Here is a 20237-nt window from a genome sequence, read left to right as displayed (position 1 = left end):
TAAGATTTAAAAGGAGTTGTTCAGCGGTGTGACAGTGATACTACATCCAGGATGCAAGGAAATGGCAGAGCAGAGCACCCAGGGTTAGAACTCCAGCTGAAGCTTCTAAGGTGATAAGTAGGTTTAACACTCTTGCCTGTAATAAAGTTGTAGCCTAGGGTCGTAGCCTGAAGTTGTTTCCTGTGTGTTACATTTCTATTTTTTCGGAGACAGAAAGCTGATTTTGACCAGATTGGACTCCAGATAACAAACTTAGGCTGCTAACACAGGAAAACCAAATGTGCTTCAAAGCACGAAGGGAAAATTGCCATTTCCTAACCTCAGAAAATTCCTATTTAGAGAGTCAAGAGAGACACTGCTAAACTACAGACCAAATTTCAGCTTTATATTAAGCTTCCTCAGTTCCAAACACATTTGTTTCACCAAGTAGGGAGTTTCAAATCACTGAGAAGTCTCTCTGGTAACATTATCTCACCTTCCGATTTGCATCTATAGAAAAATATCCAACATTGAGTTAAACGGCTCCATTGCTACTCATCCTTCTCTTGCATTTTTTCACAGAGGATTAAAACACTATGAGACCACTAGAGAACCAGGAGCCCAGCTCACATTGCTTAAGGGGTGTGAGGTGTGAGCAACTGAAACAAGGGCTGCCAACTCCAACAGCTTGAACAGACACCAAAAAAAAGAGTGCCCAAAAGCAAAGGGATTTAAATGCATACTTGGCTACTTCACCATCCTCAGAATGCCCACCACATCCTTTAATGCCTACCACATGCGTTTTGCTATGTTTTTTACATTAACACTGGGTCTTCTTGGCTTTGCGACATGTCCACCATTGCCAGCTCTCCCAGGGAGCTTTTCTAAGCAGCTCCGCACAGCCAGGAGGGCAAAGGCTGATGGCAAGGGCTAAGGTCTAATGGTGACGATGACCCTACGCTCCGTTCTCTTTACAGTGCCCCGGGTGCGATGGGTGGGTAAGCGTAGCCCACCACCAACACCGTGGCGCGCATACCCGGCCGGAGCAGGCTCCATCGCCCACCTTTGCACGGATTAGCAGCGCAAGTCTTTAATTAACTTCCCCTCTCCTGCTCCCTCGGCGAGGAGGAACCAGCGACTGCCCCCAGAGCTCATCCGACCGGAGTAAAAGTAGGGGCCCTGCCTGCCCCAAGCTAGGGTCAATGGGGTTTCCACGAGTCCCCCCGTGCCCGCCTGCCCCACACACCACCGCACATCCCGCACCGGCCGCACATAGGCGCGGCCAGCCCAGGCCCCGCCCCGACGGGTTTTCCAGGCGGCTGGCCGGCCCTGGCCCGACGGCGATTGGCGGGCGCTGCGGGCGGCAGCCAATGGGCGCGGCGGGACGCGCATGTCGCCGTCCGGGGCTCGGGGCGGTGGAGCCCCATTAGGGCGGGGAGCGGGCGCGGGGTTCGGCCACTCGCGGCGGGGCGGCGCAGCGCAGCGCAGCGCAGCGAGAGGCAGCGCAGGAGGCTTGGGGCTGACCGTGCCCTCTGCGGCGCTGCCCGGCATGAGCGTCTCCTGCTGGCGCTGACTCCGTGGGGCTGAGCTGCGCACCCGCCTCCGCCGCTGTCGATGTGACGGACTCTGCCGCCTCCGCCGCCCCGGAGTGCAGCGCTGCGGTTCGGACGCGCTGCGGGGACGGTAAGTGGCGGCTCCCCACGATGGGGGACACTGGCAATCAGTCTGCAGCGGCGCTGCGGGAACTCGGCGGGGTTTGGCTGGGCGACGTCCGCAGCCGGGACTGTGCCGCTGGCGGCGGCGAAGCCTTTCCTGCGGCATCCCGCTCTACGGTGGGGGTCCTGCGCCCCTGCCGCGGTTGCATCGCCGGCGCGGCTCTTTACCCAGGGAGGGCATTCCTCAGCGCCGTCCTACGCGGAGTTGTTGGATGGGGGCTGCGGGCTCGGGCTCGGGGGCGGGGAGGTCCCGCCGAGCCCCGCGGCGGCTGTCGGGGGAGGGCGGGTGATGCGGCGCCGGCTCGGTGCGGTGGACTGGTGCCGCCGGTCTGAGCGAGGTTCCAGATGCGGGAGCTCAGCTGTTGCCTGTCACTGGGGTGACAACTGGTCTCTCTCTGGCAGCCTTCGCCTTCTCGTCCCCGGCGGAGTGTCCGCGCCTGGGCGCCGAGTCAGCGGAAGGGTGCGGGGAACGGGACGACCTCGGTCCTTCATCGCAGCGGTACCTTTCGGGCTCAGCGCTATTAGCGCGTTGTGTTACTGGGGGATGAACATCGCTCGTGTCCTCCCCCCCAGTTGGCTGAGAAGCAGCACGGACCCATCCCGAGTTTGTCTTTTTCCTGCCTGGAAGGGCGGCGGGCACTCCCTGAGCCCCTTCTCCCAGGGAATGTATGGTTTCAAACTCCAGTCGCCACCATCTATCATCCGGGCTGGGTCCTGGGCGCCTTCGCTATGGTGCGAGCCGCGGGCGGCCGGGTCTGGCCCTGGACAGGGATCTGTCATTGCACCCCAGCGGGAGAGCTGGGGAAAGCAAAATAAAGTACCCGCCGGTACCGACGCTTCGAAATGCCATCCACCGGAGAGCCAGGAAACGCAGCGGGGGGTGTTTTACAAGCTCTCTGAGAAATGTTTATACAGAGGATTTGGAGGTTAACAATGCATATTCCATACAGGCTAAAACCTAAAAGGTGGCAAAAGTAAATGGCTGGAGAAGGCTTTCTGTTTCGGTTGTTTAGGTGGTGACTGAGGTCAAAAATGCATGTTTTGCAAGGCAGAGTGGCTGCTGAGATTTTCTAGCAGGATGTGGTTTCACTGCTTTAGCTCCAGTTATTAATATTTCTAGGAGGGATTATCGCTGTTTGTATTATTTCTTTACAGCACAGGCATATCGCAGTGGCCAGGTTTCCATCCCAGAGTGTCAACTAGTCAGAGCAGGCTTGGGAAGGGAAGGAAGGGGAGAGGTGAGGAGGAGAGCACTTAGTCTGCAGTGACAGATTCTTTCGTTTCTGACTGCAGAGCCCCGGATGAGCTGGGCTGGTGCAGTTCTGCCAAGAACACGGTTAATTGTGTCCTGTAAACCAAGGTCCACAGAGCTGCCCTCTTTCTGTGTAACAAAAGGTTTTGTAATGAGTAAGCCCAGGTCAGTCATATAAAAATTTTAACATCAACTAGGCAAGGTGTGTGTGCGGGGACCTTACAGGGTTAATAGCTAAACTATTAAGATTGGAGTCAGATGTGAGTAAAAGCAACAGGAGGGTCTGGTTTTTCCTAATATCCTGTAGTATGATAACTCTGAAGAAGGTAATTGTTCAAAAAAATCTGTTTCAATTTAAGATTTATTAAGCAAGAAGAACCCTGCATAAACATCAGAATCCTTTTCTTGTTTGGAAAGGCAAGAAATGGCTAGAAATGTCATCTGAACTTAAAGACTACAAACTATATGTGGATTTTCGTGCGTATGTGCAAGAATGTTATTAATCTTGTTTTCAGCTACGTGTTGGGGGACTGGGGTGTTTAACTCAGGCTTTTGGCAAAATGGCTTCTGTGGGTTTTTTTCTTTTCCCCTAGCAAGTAAGTTCTTTCTAACATTTAAGAAGACATTTAGAATACAGGAGAAGGAGATAAGAAGTGTCTCCCAAAGAGGGAGAAATGGAGGGGGTGGAAAGCCAGGTTTTACTTACACATACAGTAAGTAAGGAATGTAAATTTGTATGTAAGGAAGAGATCTGAAGAATGACTTGGCACGTTAATGACCTGGCTTTTCAGAACTTCAAGAGTTTGGTCTGTCTCCCCCTATGGTTACAAGAAGAGATTAAATGCATTTGGCATATTTAATTAATTAGCTTATGAAAATCGGATGGCTTTTACTTCGTCATTGTTTTCCTGTGAAACTTTCCTATGCTAATGAATGTCTACATTTTACAGAGTAATTTAAATGGCTTTAGTTTGTGTGATGTCTTTGCAGGTTGCTTTGACCCTTTCTAGTGCTGCAGCTTCTGTATCCCAGCCTAAAAATCCTTTCCCTCTGTAGTATGGATCTTGCATAATATATTGTCAGTGGCTGCCATACAGCTTCTAACAGAGTGGACTGAGAGTTGCACTGAAATGTAAAGCTTTTGTTTGCTTGGATGCTGTGTCTTGTGCATTCCAGAGTTAATTGTATGGGCAGTGGTGAAGTCCATTTAAAACAAACAAACAAATGAGCTAGGTTTTGTTTCTGCTTTCTACCACTGCCTTTTCCTAAAGTAAAGAGCTGGCTGTTTTGGGGGTATAAGACATGCTTTGGCACATTACTTTTTATTTATTTATTTTTAGTAATTAAAAATCATCATTTGTGTTTCTGGGAAAATTGTTACATGATGTAATATTGCATTAAGAATACTTGATTAGGAGATGGGTGCATAATAACCAAGTGGTTTCTGTCGATGTTCCGTTTACCCCCTAATATTAAGGCTTAAGCTTCAGCTTGGCCAGCACTGTTTTCTGCTTAGGCTGTTTAAACAGAGGTAAACTTGAGGTTAGCTCTAGTCATTAATATATCCTTGGTGTAAGCCATGCATGCTTGGGTCCTGCTCCTGGAAATGTTTACAGAAATGAGTAGCTTTTACTTGTGTGCTTAAATTGTTTGGATTAGGAGTTGTATGATGTGAAGAACCAGATTGGGAAGGATACAGCAGCAATCGCTCATCTCTTCCCCCCTCCCACCTTATGGCTGAAGAATGATGGGAAGAAACGTGTTTTGCAAGTAGTAGCACAACAAAGTCATGGCATTTCTGGTAGGAATTCGCAGATTGACTATCAGATCACAATTTGCCAAAATCATGAGGTTTTTTTATAGAAACAGCTCTTTGGCTGCTGATTCATTGTCAAAGGATATTTTCAGTGACTGAAGGAGACTTCAGAAGTGGTCTGCTGCAGCTCTTCCTCTGTGTTTTGATTGTTTCTATTGTGTGCTAAATACATTATACTTCTTTTGCAAAGCTACATGAATAAATGACTTCTCAGCACAAACTGACAGTACTTTTCAAGTATGTTCTTGTGCAAAGAGGGTGTTTTTTCTTAATGTAGAAAATGAGTGAAGTGCTCAGATACAAGAGGTATGAGCCAATACAAACAATTTTTAGTATTTTTAAAATATCTGTAAATGAGAGCTTTTTTTGCCCATTTACCTTTTCTTGGATCTCTGCCTGGAAGGCTGACTCCTTAAAAGTTCTTAAATTGAACTGTAAGACTGGGGAGTTGCTTTTCCAGATCATTTTGAACCCATCGAGTTCAGAGTGTTTTGCTAGTTAATAAAACCGGGGTAGGCAGTCTCTTAGGCAGACCTTTCATTTCCAGTGGATCAACAAAAGCTGTAGCTGTTGTTTCAGTTGTTCTGAACCAAAGTCATCTATTCCTGTCTAGGGTTTGTGTTTGAGATGTTGATTTATAGCACCTGATAGCTCTTGCTGTTCTGCCTTGTGTGCTTCTGTCCTTCATTTTCCTTCTCATCCCTCTTTCCTCAAGCCACTTGTTCCCTTGCTCTCTAGCTCTACTGAGTTGGCAATAAAGTGATAAGAATATTACAGAGTTTGCTTGTAGGTTTATATCTATAACAGTTTTATTCAGTTGCCCCTCTTTTATCTAAGCACAGATCCCACAGCTTGCAATTAGTCTTTGACTTCAGTAACAATTCTGGGTTTTTGAAATGTTTCCAGTTACACACAATATTGGCTTTGTGGAGCAGCTGCATGCCAAAAAAGCATTTCCAACTACCATCCACATATTGAAATATGATTGCTTTGCTTTTATTTTAAATAAGACTTGTTTCCTGGGATGTTTTTGTAACCACCTTTTTGAGCTTGGTGCTTTCTAATCTTGCATCAGGTAGCCCCAGTCTTAGTGTGACATGATTCCAGAACTAGGCTTCTCTGACGGCAACATGCCAAATCAATATTTAATGTTTGTGTTAATGTGGTGTATACAGAAACTGACTTCTCAGTGGATTTGATCACTGATTTGTATAACTGCAATAAGCACGACCAAAAGTCTGCATGTCAGTATCATAATACTTATAATGAAATTTACAGAGTATTTTTTTTAAGCAGGGGGATGTTAGTCCCTTAAATTTTCTTAAAGAGAGTCTTCATTGTCCAGACTTCTCTACTTCTGAAAGTGTTAGTGTTTTGAAAAAGAAATGAACACAGATGCAGCTATGAGTATAGCACCATAGGCTTCAGATCGCGCTGTGTGGTAGGACTCTTGGAGCTCTCCTACAGAGCAAGAGGATGCGTCTTCTCTCACCAGTCTTAAAAAAGACTGAAATGGAAACCTGTGCAATTGAGTCTTTAAGCATATCTAGACAGGTGCTGCTATGCCACTCCTCAAAGCACACATTCCCATGCTCCTCACTGGAGCAATGCAAACCACCTCTGAGACAAGCGCTGTAATTGTTCAGCTTTACCTGTTTTACCCTCCCCTAATCTCTTCATTAACAGGGTACTCCTGTGGCAGAGGTGGTTCTGCCTTGGCAAGAAGCTTTGTCAAGGCACCCACGCACTCTTGCTCAACCTGTCCAGTGCAGGGCCGAGTCGGACACTGCCCTCACCCACGGCCCATGTCTGTAGCAGCACAAAAGCGCAATAACCATGGCACAAATTGAAAGCCACCTTGCGCTTTGAAGCGTGGATCAGCTTGTCTAGCTGCAGTAAAAGCTGACTTGTTTTCAAGCATGCTAAAAATTAGTGCATGATTAGTGAAGATGTTTTATTAAAGATCTCTTTTTGTAATCAAGTGTTGAAGTTAATCACCCAGAAGTTCAAAAGCATTTAGGTAAAGAAAATTGCATGTGTTTGTGTGCATACTGTAGGAATAATATATTTTTATTTTTTCAGTCTCCTTGCAGGAATTGCTATTTTTGTAGGAAAGTAGAAGCTTCACATGCTGAGATGACTACTCAAAGTGTGAATATTTATATACTTTAAAATGAATTTCATGAAAGCATTGAAGAAATGTCTGAACCTAGCATATTTGCATCCATATATACAGACTGCTAAATGAATTATGCTAGGTTTAGAACCTCACTGGTGAATTGCAGATGTCTTTTGTGAAAGTATACATGCGGCTCTGGGAGCTTTGAACTGTTTTCTTATGCTTTGCTCATCAGAAAGATCTTATGGATAACTTCATTGTGGGAGGCTTTTTCAGTCCTGTTTGCAAAGCATGGTGGATCTGTGTGATAAATACTGAGTTCCTGTTCATCCTAGGACTGAAATGAGTTTGCACTGAGCATATGGAATATGGGAATAAGATGCACAGAGGATATGTTTATATTTAAGAAAATTAATGGTATAGTATAAAGCAAATGCAAAGGAACTTGTAAGCCTAAACAGCTTGGCAGGCCAGTAGCCAATGAGTGTCTTACAGTACTGCCAAGCATGTAGAAAGCAAACCAGGCTCTCATCTCTACTGAGGTACCAGGAAAAATATGCAACTTCCAGCCTGATAAGGGTGTTGTTAACCAGGATGCAGCTTCGTTCTGTCCTCTCAGCAGCTCATTTGAGGTTTGGATTTCAGCAGATACCTACTAGGAGGTACCACTGATATTCAGGAGAGATGCAAGCTGTCTAAAAAGCAAGGAAGAGGTTGTGTTAAGACAGCTCTTCTCCGCAGCCATATCCCAGAGTGCAGCTTCCCTTTTGCAGGGCATTGGCCTCCCCTTAGGAGGCTCTGGAGAAGGCAGCCATGTACTGGGGAGAGGCTGGAGAGAGCATCTGCATTGTAGGAGGAAGCCCAACGTATTGCTGTTGTGCTCAAGCTGCCAAAAAAGCTGTGGACGCTGTTGAGTATGTTGATGAGCTGGATGGTTGATTTGACTGTGAATCCAGTAAGTGTCAAGCTTTACCCCCTGACCTATCATACAGACAATCTTCTTGGGCAATCTTTGAAGGGCATTTTGGGTGGTATGAAGCTGTAGTTCAGTGTTCCAGGCTAGTAGCCTATTTTTTATTTTTTTTGACAATATATGATTTTCCAGTTACATAAAACTTCAGATTTCATGCAGGAACAGCTATTACGATTTTAAGGGTAGCTGTTAATATATTGAATTTGAGCAGTGCAGGTATTTGAACTGAAGTGACCACACTGACAAGCAGGCATCTGTTTCATTGCTGCAGATGTATTGCTTTCCAGATTTCATTGCAAAATCTCCACTGATGCTCCGAGCTTTATCGTCTAGTTCTGGATCTGACACATCCTAGGCTGTAATTTTGGTAGGTTGGTTCTTAATGTCTCCCTGTCTGTCTCATATTGTACAGTAGCTTTTCACAAACCTTTATGACCTATTAGTTGAAGCATTATTAGCCTGGAGCTGGTGCTGTAAAGGGGTAGATACAATGAGGACTGTGACTGTGGTATAGCAGCACAAAGCTATACTTGCTGACCTTATTTTAGAAATTGAGGTGATACCAGGCTCCTGTTCATTTGAGGCTTTTTTATTTTTGCTTTGATGTGTCAGTGTTGAGCATATAAGTGCTAACTCCGAAACACTAAAAGTTGGGTATTCAAGGGCATATGTGTTTGTTCTTTCCACCTTCCCATGGCCTCTGGAAGGAGACTAATGCTTTGAAAGAACAGGTATCATGAAAACCAGCAGGTGTATCTTGAATTATGCAACATCTTTTTCTGCAGGTAGAAGTCACCCTCCTTTGTGCAGTTCCGTGCATTTATCTTCTTCCTGCTTTGTCTCCTACTGAATCAGCCAATATTTAATGCAGTTGTGAGAAGAGACTCCAGACTTGTTTTTAACAGAAAACTGCTGTGTGTCTTCCTGCTGGAGTGTGGAGGGGGGGGGACTGAAAAACCAGTGTGTGAGCTGGGACACTAGTTGTGCACATGAATGAAAGGTGGGGGGAGAGGAGGGAGGGGGAAGGCATTTCCAAACAGGCAGTTACAGTAATACGCTGTCAGTATTGGTCTCTGAATGAATATGAATTACTTCAATCTTGTATTGCTAAGGTATATAGACCTGATAAAACAATGAAGTAAATCTGACTCCCTCTAAAATACTTGAGCTATTTCCCTTTCACTGTTACTTAGTTGTGCTGGCACAGCTTGAGCAGGGGTGTGAGATGGTTTGAAAACACTGGAGGTTTGGGCTTTTGCTGCTTTCTGTTTCAAGTGAGCTTCTCAAATCAGTACAGACCCATTCAATGACTCTGTTAGTCCTCACCGGCGTGGTGAAAGGGGAGCTTCCTAATCATGTGCTGCTACCCAGCACACCATAAAGCTGTAGCTTCTGTCATCTCATGAGTCCAAACCATGAAGTGGTTTTGTCATCTATAAATCATCTAGTACTTTGTGTGACTTGAGTTCCAGTCAACAAGTGTTGCTCTTTCTAACTACTGTAATATTAGTTGTCCAGATGATCCTGAAGGGGTTTGGAAATCATCTGTTTGAGCTTGGGTGTGAGTAATGGTTACACACCATTTCTCATGATGCAAATAGTTCAGACCTCTCCCCACTTCCCAGTTTCTCGGGATGGGAGGGCTGTGTCCTTTGCAAAGAAAATGGCCTGCTATTCATTTTATAGAATAACTGTAGGTAAATATCTATCAGTTACCTCTGTTAGAAAGAAAATGCAATCTTTATTTCTAAAATTTTATTTTAAAGCCAGTTTAATGTCTGGGCTTCTGACTTCTTAATACCAATCCCAAGTGTTCAAAAAAAAGCCCTTGGATAAGCTGCGAGTTCACCACCAGCACCCCTAGCTAGAGCCTCTTTGCCTGCCTTTGCTTGTGTACTCTATCGGTTTCACAGTTCATATACTTGTGTTTTTTTAAATCTCCCCCAGCACTCTGGTGGGAAACATGTCTGCTGTTTCCTTTCAAACACACAAGGCTTGATTCTCCTCTCACAATGGCATAAATTGTGAAGAACTCCACATGAAATCAATGGAAGTAAAGACATGTAAAATGGGGTGAGAGAAGAGCCTAGCCTCTGGTTTCTATTTTTAAGGGAGTCTGGTTAACCTAAAATTGTTCAGTGTGCCACTGTGACTTTAGTTTGTAGATATCGGTTGCTATGCTTGTTTCTCTTCATACATAATTTTTCATTTTCGTATATAATACATTACAGCTAGTACCCCTAATCATGGTGCACGTTTCTTTGATTTAATACCTCAGTACTACTACATCAATTTTGGTAGTTAATAAGCAATATGCATGGTAAAGTACTTGCTTTACTAGGGTCAGATCCAAAAAAGTCTGGGGTGTAGCTGTATTCCTGTGCAAGCTCTGCAGGAAAGAAGGCTGGATTGGCTCTATCTGTACAGCTTAAACTTTCTTTGTGGTTTTTGGTTGCTTTAGTAGTTCTAATCTGTGAATCTTGTTCCTCATTATCCAGGTTCAAGATACTAATTCTACATAAACAAAGCTTTCTTGTTGACTGCTATTTTTCCTGTGCTTGTAAAGTGTTTGGCTCCCTTCTTGTGTTTTGTATGTACTCAAGAAGTTATTTCAACTTCAATTTTTCTCTTAACAGTGAGGTACTTGGCACTAAACCTGGAATATCCACACACAATTTCTGCCATTGCCTAAGTTTTGGTGGTTGCTCACACTTGTTTATTTTTTTGGCAATGGAATATGGTCCTTAATTACCATCAGTAGTCAAATAACTGAATGAGATTATACAGCAGTGCTGTAAAAACTTTTCATGCTAGCTATGATCTGTACATGTGTGGATATCTTTGAAAACAGTCGCCTCATTCATTAACCAGGGCAACAGACTCCAGCTTTACCACTATTTAGTTTTATAAATTAATGCAGCATTCTCTACCTAACTGAACCGTTGCTTTGACTGCTTCTTTCTTTAGTTTTAAAAAATAACATGAAATAGTTGACTCTGGCGATGTATTTTAACTTGGAGTAGATCTATTGGCTCATTTGAATTCTTGTTTTCTGCTTGAGCAGCAAATAGCAGGTGTCCACAAAAGAGTCTCTCTGTAAACTTGAAGAATGTGGTAGGTTTAGTATGTCACTTAAAATTTATCTCTAACTTGATTATGGTGAGAGTGAAAACCCTGTGGAGTTTAGCCCCTTTAGCTGTTCAGTCCTTGAGCTTTCACCTTCAGCTTGAATCGCCCACCCTACAAAAAAGCCAAGAAGTTGCTTGCTAATATGTAGTAAACTTATGTATCGAAGAAGTATCAGAGACAAAAGATGCCAGAGACATTTGTGCTGCACAGGGTTGTAGTGTTGCAAACCTCCGTCTTCAGTGTGGCTTCACAGCCACAGAGGTGATGCAAAGCTGGCTTCAAAACCTCTTGACTATGGCTATTAATTCTAATAGTGGGCTCTGCTTTGCCTGTGCTAAGTTTTGCATTACTTACTGTGGGAAAAATCAAGCATTTTAGATAGCTGATCTGTCATAGTGAGTTGATTGTAGCTTTAATTATATCTTTTTGGAAGTACAGCTGGCAAACAGTGAGGTAGCATGATGATGGAGACTAAATCAAGGTGTGGTGCTCACTGCTGCGGTGAACGGCTGTGATCATGTGCAGCTGTGCTTGCCTATAACTGGTATGAGGAATGGTGGGGGCAGAGAAGGATGTATGATAGGATATATATGCTAGTCAATCAAATATCCACTTCCCAGCTTTATTATGGTAGATCTGTCTTTGTTGTGGAGTAGGGAACTAGCAGCCTTCTGAATGCAGAAGTGTGCAGGCGGTCTTCCTGGTGGCAGGCTTTACTCATTTTTAATCTGATGGGTATGAGACTCATTCTGTCACACCATTTTTTTTGGAGCATTCTTCAGCTTTTCTGAGAGTTATTGTGTAGGCTGCAATATGTATCTGGAAGAGAACGTACTTTTGGTAGTATTTTCAAAGCATAATGTCTGGTGTGCAGAAGTCGTTTTTGGGTACAAGAGAGACAAAATGGTGCTGTGCTTAGAGTATAAGAATCTGGGAAAATGAGTCTAATGCAAACTGATGTATACAGCAAGCTTGAAGAAAGACTGAAGTCTTTGTCAAGCAATACAACATACGTTATCAGTTTCGTGGACAAAGCAGCTTCCATTGAAAAAGATGTGGGAATAGAAGAGCATGCTTCTGGCTCTTTATTAGTTGGTGGTTGACAACTAGTCAAAGACAATATTGTATAATGAAGCTGGTGACTAAAGTTTCTGAAGAAACTTCAGCTTTCTGCTTCTTGTGATATTGCTGCTGTTAAGACTTGACCTCAGCAAATGGACATGTTATTTGGAGATCTAGAGCTTGTACATGTTAATAGGTAGGTTTGAGGGGTTCTTACCACAAAATATAGAGCTGATGGTACAACACTTCTGCAAGACATGAATCTGTTTTGGAAAGAGCAGTAAACCCAGGGGAAATTTTAGGAAGTAATCCTTCTAATAAATAATTCCATAGCCATTTGCTTGCGGTCTTGATTTGTAGCTATCCTGAAAACTGTGACTACTGAATATGTCACTATATGCCTATTCCAGGCATCGTCAAATGCTTTCTGACAAGAGGCCTCTGATAGATGCTTGGCACCCATGTCTTCTGTGTCATTATGTAAAAATGCATGGGATCAGGAGTGTGAATAGATTACACTTGAATAAAGCTTCTGTTAGTTACAGGTCCATGTCATGGTGTATACTATAAAAAGTGTTTAAAACTCTTAAGAACACGCATGTGTTAAGGACAAGAGGGGAAGGGGGAATAAAGCAATGTTTTAACTAATGCCAGCAGGCTGTAAGCTGTTATCTGGCTTTGCATCCTGTTTAAGGAAGGTAAAAATGACTAAAAGTTGGTACACTGTTGAAGGGTACATAGAAAAGATACACCTCTTGACATCTTTCCAAAATTACTACTTAAAGGCAGTTTTGTTGATGTGTAACAGCTTTCTGCTAGCCTCAGTTTTCTTTCCAGTGGAACAGTTCCAGCCCTCACCTACAAGTTAGTTTGTTCTGTGCTTTTTTAATGGAATAAAGCTCAGGACACATTACAAAACAATTATCCCTAAATTTCTGACCAAAGTACACACATAGCTTGGTGTAGCTATGAACTTGGCCCTCAAGAAGAACAGGTCAGAAGACACGTTAGCTTGCATGCACGCACACTGTGCCTGTAACATAATAGATGAGCATTGAGGACGCTTCCATAAGAAAATCTGAGATCCACAGCTCCAAAACTGAAGCGTTGCTGTAGCTAGGTCAGCACAGAAAGATGCATTGCCAGCATGGAGGGCAGGGCATACCTACCTGAGAAAGTGCAGGTGGGTCTCAAGTCAGTGCTGTGCAAGCTGTCTGCAGGAGAAATGCTTGGAAACAGTCACCTTGAAACTGCATGGGTAAAAAATCTGCAGGATTAATGACAGATCTGGCCATTTTCATTTTGAACAGTGAAATACGGGGCTTGTTCAGCCTGGAGAAGAGAAGGCTGCCTGGAGACCTCATAGCAGCCTTCCAGTATCTTAAGGGGGCCTATAGGGATGCTGGGGAGGGACTCTTCATTAGGGACTGTAGTGATAGGACAAGGGGTAATGTGTTCAAACTTAAACAGGGGAAGTTTAGATTGGATATAAGGAGCAAATTCTTTTGTGTTAGGGTGGTGAGGCACTGGAATGGGTTGCCCAGGGAGGTTGTGAATGCTCCATCCCTGTCAGTGTTCAAGGCCGGGTTGAACAGAGCCTTGGGTGACATGGTTTAGTGGGAGGTGTCCCTGCACATAGCAGGGGGCTTGGAACTATATGATTTTAAGGTCCTTTCCAACCCTAACTATTCCATGACTGACTGCTAACTGCACTTGGGATTTTGCAGAGAAAACCGGGCTGGTGTCACAGTGCCTGCCTGGGCTCCCCTGCAGAGGGTGGCTCCAGGGGCGGGATGGGAGGTGCCACGGGGAGGGCAGCAGCCAGGTCTGGTCAGACAAACACTGCGCACAGGCTCCAAGAGAGCAGATGCACTTAGTTGGCTTGAGGGGTACGGAAAGCCCATAGCCTGTGGTGTTAGGGCTCTGGCTGTTAGACTTGCTAGTAGGGGCTTCATGGCCCGGGTGGGAAGGCTCGCATCTCCTCACCTGGAAGAGTGCGGTGGAGCTGCAGCCGCGGGGTTGGCTTGACTTGTGACGGGGGATTTATATCTGAACGGGAGGTCGATGAGCTCGCCTTCCTGCCCGCCTCAGCGCGGGGAGCGGCGGTACCGCGCCTCCCCAAGGCTCGGGGCACCGGTGGCCCCGTCCCGCTAGGTGGCGCCCGTGGGCTGGCGCTGAGTGCGCTCCCGCCGCGGCTCCGCACGGAGCTCTGGGGAGGCCGCGGCTGCTGCGGGAGCTGGTGTGGGAGCAGTGCTGGACGCTCGGGTGTGGGGTCTGCGGTGGGCTTCGTGGCACTCGGAGCTCTGCCGCCTCGTATCTCGAGACTGAGGTTCAGGGCTCGTGTAAAACTTGTTTGCTGTGACACCAAGAGCGAAATCTGAGGTGTGCTTTTTCACTTCCCTCAAGTTGTGGTAATTCGGGAGTGAAATAAATAGATGTGGAGGACAGGTGGCAACCTGCCAATGCAAAAAAAAAAAAAAAACAGAGGAGTCTGTTTTTTTCTATTCCTCTGCTTGCTTTCTCTGTACTGATTTCCCCTGTCCAAAAATCATATTGAAACCCAAAGGAAAAGGGAACAAGCTTGCAGGTCCCAACCCATACGCTCAGCTCAAAGATACGTATAGATGTACATCTTTTGGGGTGACATCTCTATTTTATTCTGTTGGGAGAAGATGAACGTGGCTGCCCAATCCATGGCAGTGTTCAAAGCCAGGCTGGACAGGCCTTTGAGCAAGCTGTGCTAGTAGAAGGTGTCCCTGCCCGTGTCATGGAGTGGAACTGCATGAGCTTTAAGGTCCCTTTCAACCCAACCTCATCTGTGACTTTGTGGACGGAGCTGGAGGACATGAGGAGAAAGGAAGTCTTCAGCCTCGGCTTGCCCCAGCTGACTGGAGGGCTATATCGGGAGCCTAGCAGGCTGTGGTGCTCCAGGCCCAGAGGGCAAGCCTTTCCTCACCAGGCTTTCAATCCCCAGAAGACCCTCTGACAGGACAAGGTTGCGTGTTGCCTGTTGTGAGGTGGAGGCTCCATTAGGGTATGAGTGGTGCCAGTGTGTAGATGGAGGCAGAAGCCTGACAACAAATGCAGGAGACGAGGAAAACCAAGCACTTTGATGTCTTTCTGTAGGCCCCTGGTAAGCTGCCCAAACTAGTTTAACCAGGCATGGAGACAGCAGAGGGGGAAAGAAATGGGCTCTGCTGAATAGTCAAAGGGACGCTTCCTTATCGCCTTCATTCCTGGAGAGCTTTTGTGCTGTAGTGAGCCTGTCCTGAAGGTGTGGGAGTGAGATAGGCCTGCCTTAGACTGCACGAGAAACGTGTTTAGTTAATAATCATGGGGCAGAAGTAGCCATTTGGGGTCAGTAACTGTTGGCCTTCCTTTTGAAGGAAGGATGGGCAGGTGCTAAATTCAGGCCTGCAGTGTAATCCTGCTTGGCATGCAGGTAACGGCTGCCACAGGTTCCCTCAAATGGCCTTGAAAGCAGTAGGGGCATCTCGAGAGGCTACCGAGACTTTGGGTGGTTTGTACCTTCCCATACAGTGTCTGTCTCTTTCTGCGGATGCAGGTGATCATCAAATAAGGGACAAACAAGGAAAGGGTGATAGCCTGTGCAGCCTGCGGTCAGAAGATTTGTGGATCAGAGCCATCGAGCGCTGAACCCTGAGCTGTGTGCATGGTGAGCTCCTCCACCTGGACTGAACTAATCTAACTGCAGAAGAATTGCACTCGGGTGAAATATTAAGTACTCAGAAAATCTCCTGCATACAAGAAATGGGGAGAAATTGCTGGCATTGCAGAGCTCGGGCATCCAGCCAACTTGACCAAAATAATGTTTAAAAATAAAACTGTGGTTTTCTCAGAATTTTAGGCATATGGTTTGAGAGCTTTTAGCTAAATCCTTGTGAGCATTATCTTGTTAATGTGAAAAGTGTTACTAGCTTTGTAGACTTTCTGATGGGGCTGTGAGACAGCAGTGCTAAAGTGAATCACCTGAATGGCAGGCATTGAAGCTGTTCTCAAATAGCCCAGAAGGCTTTTTTTATCTTCTACAAATACTGGATAGTGCTACACTAAACGAGACCTGTCTCCTCTTGTACCCGTCTTCCCACAAGAGAAAGAAAACATTCTTTCGGGGGGGGGGGGGGGCCCTGTTCTTTGAATTCAATCTTGGGAAAGGAAACCCTCAGTGGTAAATAATTAGGTTAGGAACTAGCAGGATGGGCTTAAATGAAAGTGCCTCCTTCAGCGATTCCTCTCCCTTCTTAATGGTACAATGGACTTTCTCAATGCTGTTTCCTGGTATTCATCCAAGTTCTCCAGGCCCGAGTACCTGTAAACAATTAACGTTCTCCCACATGGCCCACAAACCCTTGGTCAGTGTTTAACAGGGTATTTGTGTGTGGCAACAGTTTAATGTCCTTGAGGAATCCTATCCTCCTTTTGCCTTTCTCTTCCACATCCTTTCCTTGCAGCTATTTGTTGCTGATGTATTAAATTTATATTCAGACTCTAAGTACAGCTATTTCGAAGTGGTGTTGTAAGTAGCTGTAATTGCACAAAACTATCAGGTTCTGATTGTCTCTAGTAGTCCCTGTCGTTCACACCTGCTTTTCAGTTTGTTATAGGAATAAGCTGCTGATGGGAACATGCAGTTCCACTCTTTCATATTGGTAAAAATGAAGCAATCTGTGGGCCTCCTGTAAGGTTTATTTTCTTGCTGTCATCCTGTTCTGCGTTTGAACAGAATACACTGCTAGTTGACTGTTGACTGGGCAAAAACATAATACAGGGATGTGGAAGCAAGAGCTACCATGAAATGTAAACTACCTGGTATGTAGCTTGACCATTGGGTAATAGAGTTGGACCTGTGGTGCTGAGCATCTTAAAGGTGTTAAAATAGATTGAAATTTAACAAGAAATGAGAGACTCTGAAAAGCGTGTTTCTGAATCTCAGGCCTTACTGGTGTGGAATATGTGGAGATGAGCACAGTGTGGGAACTACTTATTAGCCAGTGGCAAAGGGTAAGTAAGTAAAAAGTAAACCACCACTACCCTCAGCTGAAAAGTAAAAATGGTTAACTCCTATGCACTTCTAGAAAACAGGAGGTCTCTTGAGCTTTCTCTGCATGAAAGCTCAAATGCTAGTTTTATCATGCAATCATGAGGCATCAAAATTACCATATAGAAGAGCTCAGTGCTGCAGTACTGAGGGAACAAAGCCCCAAATTTCTGAATATTATTCCATCAACATTTGGTTTCCATCAGATGATGCATAGCTTCATTCACCTGAATTACAAGGTTTTGGGGTTTTATTTTAAATCTTTTAGATGTGAGGAAGTAATAAAAACACAGTTGCATCAGAGATGCCGGTGCTTCGAACTTCAGCAGCAGTTGCAGCACTTCAGGATTCAGTGTATAATGAAAAAGTGTGTAATGCCTGTGATTATCTTGGTCTTGAGCGACCTGGTCAGGTAACTGACTTCAGGGATCAAAGTTGCCTATATTTTACACCAGAAGAGTGTGGATAACAAATAGAAATAATTCTGCCCAGTAATGAGTATGTCTGACAAATAGACAAGAGACCTTCAGAACAAGGGAGGAATGGAACTGGCCCTTACTTCTTAAACAGTTGGTTTTTTTCTTGCAATAACTAAAGTTTCTTAACAAAGACACTTTGCAATTAAAAGTAAAGATATATTTATTTGGAACTTAAAATGCATAATGTCTTACTGTAATGTTTTGTCTGACTGACCATTTCTTGTAATTACAAAGCTAGAAGTAGATTGGATTGATAAGGCATAAACCCGAAGCTGCTTCGTGTACATGATGTTTAGTGGTTTTTAAATTCTTTTCTTATCACATTCTAATCATGTCTGGCAGTGTGACATATACCTTCAGGGGATGACAGACTGTGGTCATGTTGGATTTTTGGTTTTAAGTCTTTTAATGTAAATTCTAGGAAGTTTATATTGATTAGATAATGATTCTTTCACCTCTGAGTGGGTAGTGTGCTGTCTGTACCCTGATGTGTAAAGAGTGATACAAGAATACCAAAAGTAGACAGTACAGACAGCAGTGCACAGAAGACATGCTGTAGTTCAGTGTTTGTACCATGACAAGAGTAAGCTTTGGCAAGATTGTTAGCTCAAGGAAAGCCTAGTGATGTAAATGAAATCATTCTCATCTCAATGTTGCTTCAGTCTTTAAAAGTCTCCTTAAAGGGTAGACAGCTCTTCACCTTCAGTGAAGCTTGTACTAAATGTCAAGGGTGTTTCTTGAAATAAGACAAAATGCATTGAAAAACAAGGACAGGGTAGTTTTGTTTCTTCTGGAAACTCAAAGTCACTGGAGTGCTGATGTTACATGGATGACTGCTGGTGATTGCTGTCTTCACACAACCTCTTTGCTTCATAAAACCATTTTTTAATGAAAACGTAAAATATTCCCTGTTTTTTTTTGTGTAGAATGTCTAGCTCTGGTGCCACTGGCTGCCTTTTTTAATAGGACAGAGTTCATGATGGATCTAGTTTGTGAGCTGCTTCTGTAAAGCCACCATGTGGTGCATTGGGGCAGCATCTGGACAAAATGCTTCAAGTAGTATGGAGTACTGCTGCGCCTCATAAAACACAACGAAGATCTAAACCTCTGAGAAAGGCCATCTTCTGTATCATGTCCGACTCTGAAGAAGTTCTTAACTCCTCTAAGCTGATGTTTCATGAAGGCAACTCTTGGGCAAATCCATCTTGCATAAAAATAATCAGACTTAACTTTGGACTATTGCCTGGCAAAGTCTTTGGAAACTTCTCCCTTAAGAGCAAATCCATCTTTAATCAAACATCTGTACCCCAACAAAGGCAAAAAAAAGTCACTTTACAAAAATAAGTTGTTTTTCTTGAAGTGTTCGTGCTCAATTTATAGTCTGTTTTTAAGCTGCATCTGTTCATCTAACTTGCTTTTGGCTTGTTCTGTAAAATGTTACTGCACTTACTGCTATGGAATACTTTAAATTACTGTTATAGAGTGACATCTGGCAAGTATTGGTTACTTTGGCAGATTTACACAAGATTGTGTTTATTCCACCAAAAACACATGTTGCCATCTGTACTTTTTTTTAAGAAAGCATCCATTAAAGAATTGAGGAATTCCAGGTGTGGATCTTCCCCCTTTCCCCCCACTCCCTCATCCTTTTTTCTTATCAGTCTGTCAGGTTGACATTCAGAAAATTAAATGTAAGTAATTAGTTTTATTTCCTTCTAAAATACTGCATATATTTTTTCCTGCTGCTGGCTAATTTCATCCAGACTCGGGTCTGCTCTTCTCCCACTCAAGGACTTGAGTCCCTGATGATGACAGTAGTAATGACAGAAGGAAAATGGTGCTCATGGGAACACAGTAGAGATGTGGGAGGTAAAGACTGACCAACTCTGTCTTTCCAGATTCTCAGTCTTCACACCTATGGATCATTAGAATACTGAGGTTTGGACCCTTAGACTTATTTTATGTTCGCACTTGCCTGATACCTGTATGAGACCTGGCATGGTTACTGGCTGTGTTCCCCACAGGTGAAAGTACAAGTGCTTTTGTAGAACTGTTGGAAACAACCTAAGTTTCCAACTGTAGGACAGTTGGAAACAACTAATACAAACAGCTAATTCCTATTCCTATCTACAGTAAATTTATTTTTGTGCCTTCTTCCTCCCCTATCCCATGTGCAAATGCAAAAGAAGAGAAAGATTCAGGATGTCATTCTGAATGTGAAAGCAGAATCATTTGGTGTAGATACAACAATAATGATTTTGAGAACCGCCAAGGGAAAAGCGTGCTCACTGAGGGCCTGGTTCCACTGGCTTAGAGTGCTATTTAGGTAAGTGCTGCTGCGGTCTGTCTTTCCCTTGCAGTGGTATTACTGCTTGTCTGACCTCATAGTGAACTTGTTCAAAGAATCAAATCAACAGGAAATTTCTTTTTTTTTTTTTTTTTAATCTTTCATTGGCAAAGTTAACTTTCTACTTATTTAAATTCCCACAGAGTTCCACCATGTGATTATCTGAGTGACAGTGCTGGCACAAGGAGGCTGCATGTGGTCAGCACAGAGGAAGAATCATAAGTTACAGTTGATCTGGTTAGAGTTGGAAGTGACTTTAAAGATCATCTAGCTCCAACTTCCCCGCCACGGACAGGGACACCTTCCT

At 44.3% G+C, this 20237-nt stretch overlaps 1 protein-coding gene across 1 annotated transcript in view; it reads left to right on the top strand.

Moving 5' to 3' along the window:
* The first annotated feature begins 1469 nt into the window (after window positions 1–1469).
* The window catches only part of PRICKLE1 (prickle planar cell polarity protein 1), a 63045-nt gene continuing 44277 nt past the window's right edge, over window positions 1470–20237 (top strand). Inside the window, exon 1 of the mRNA XM_061361178.1 lies at window positions 1470–1662. The gene's annotated coding sequence lies outside the window, so the exon portion shown is untranslated. The remainder of the gene's footprint in view (window positions 1663–20237) is intronic.

Source organism: Neopsephotus bourkii, unplaced genomic scaffold (genome assembly GCF_033783945.1).
Source record: "Neopsephotus bourkii isolate Nb327-2 ecotype Australia unplaced genomic scaffold, CSIRO-AGI_Nbou_v1 NB_1053, whole genome shotgun sequence".
NCBI classification, from domain to species: Eukaryota; Metazoa; Chordata; class Aves; order Psittaciformes; family Psittacidae; genus Neopsephotus; species Neopsephotus bourkii.
This window is presented reverse-complemented; position numbering and strand designations above follow the sequence as displayed.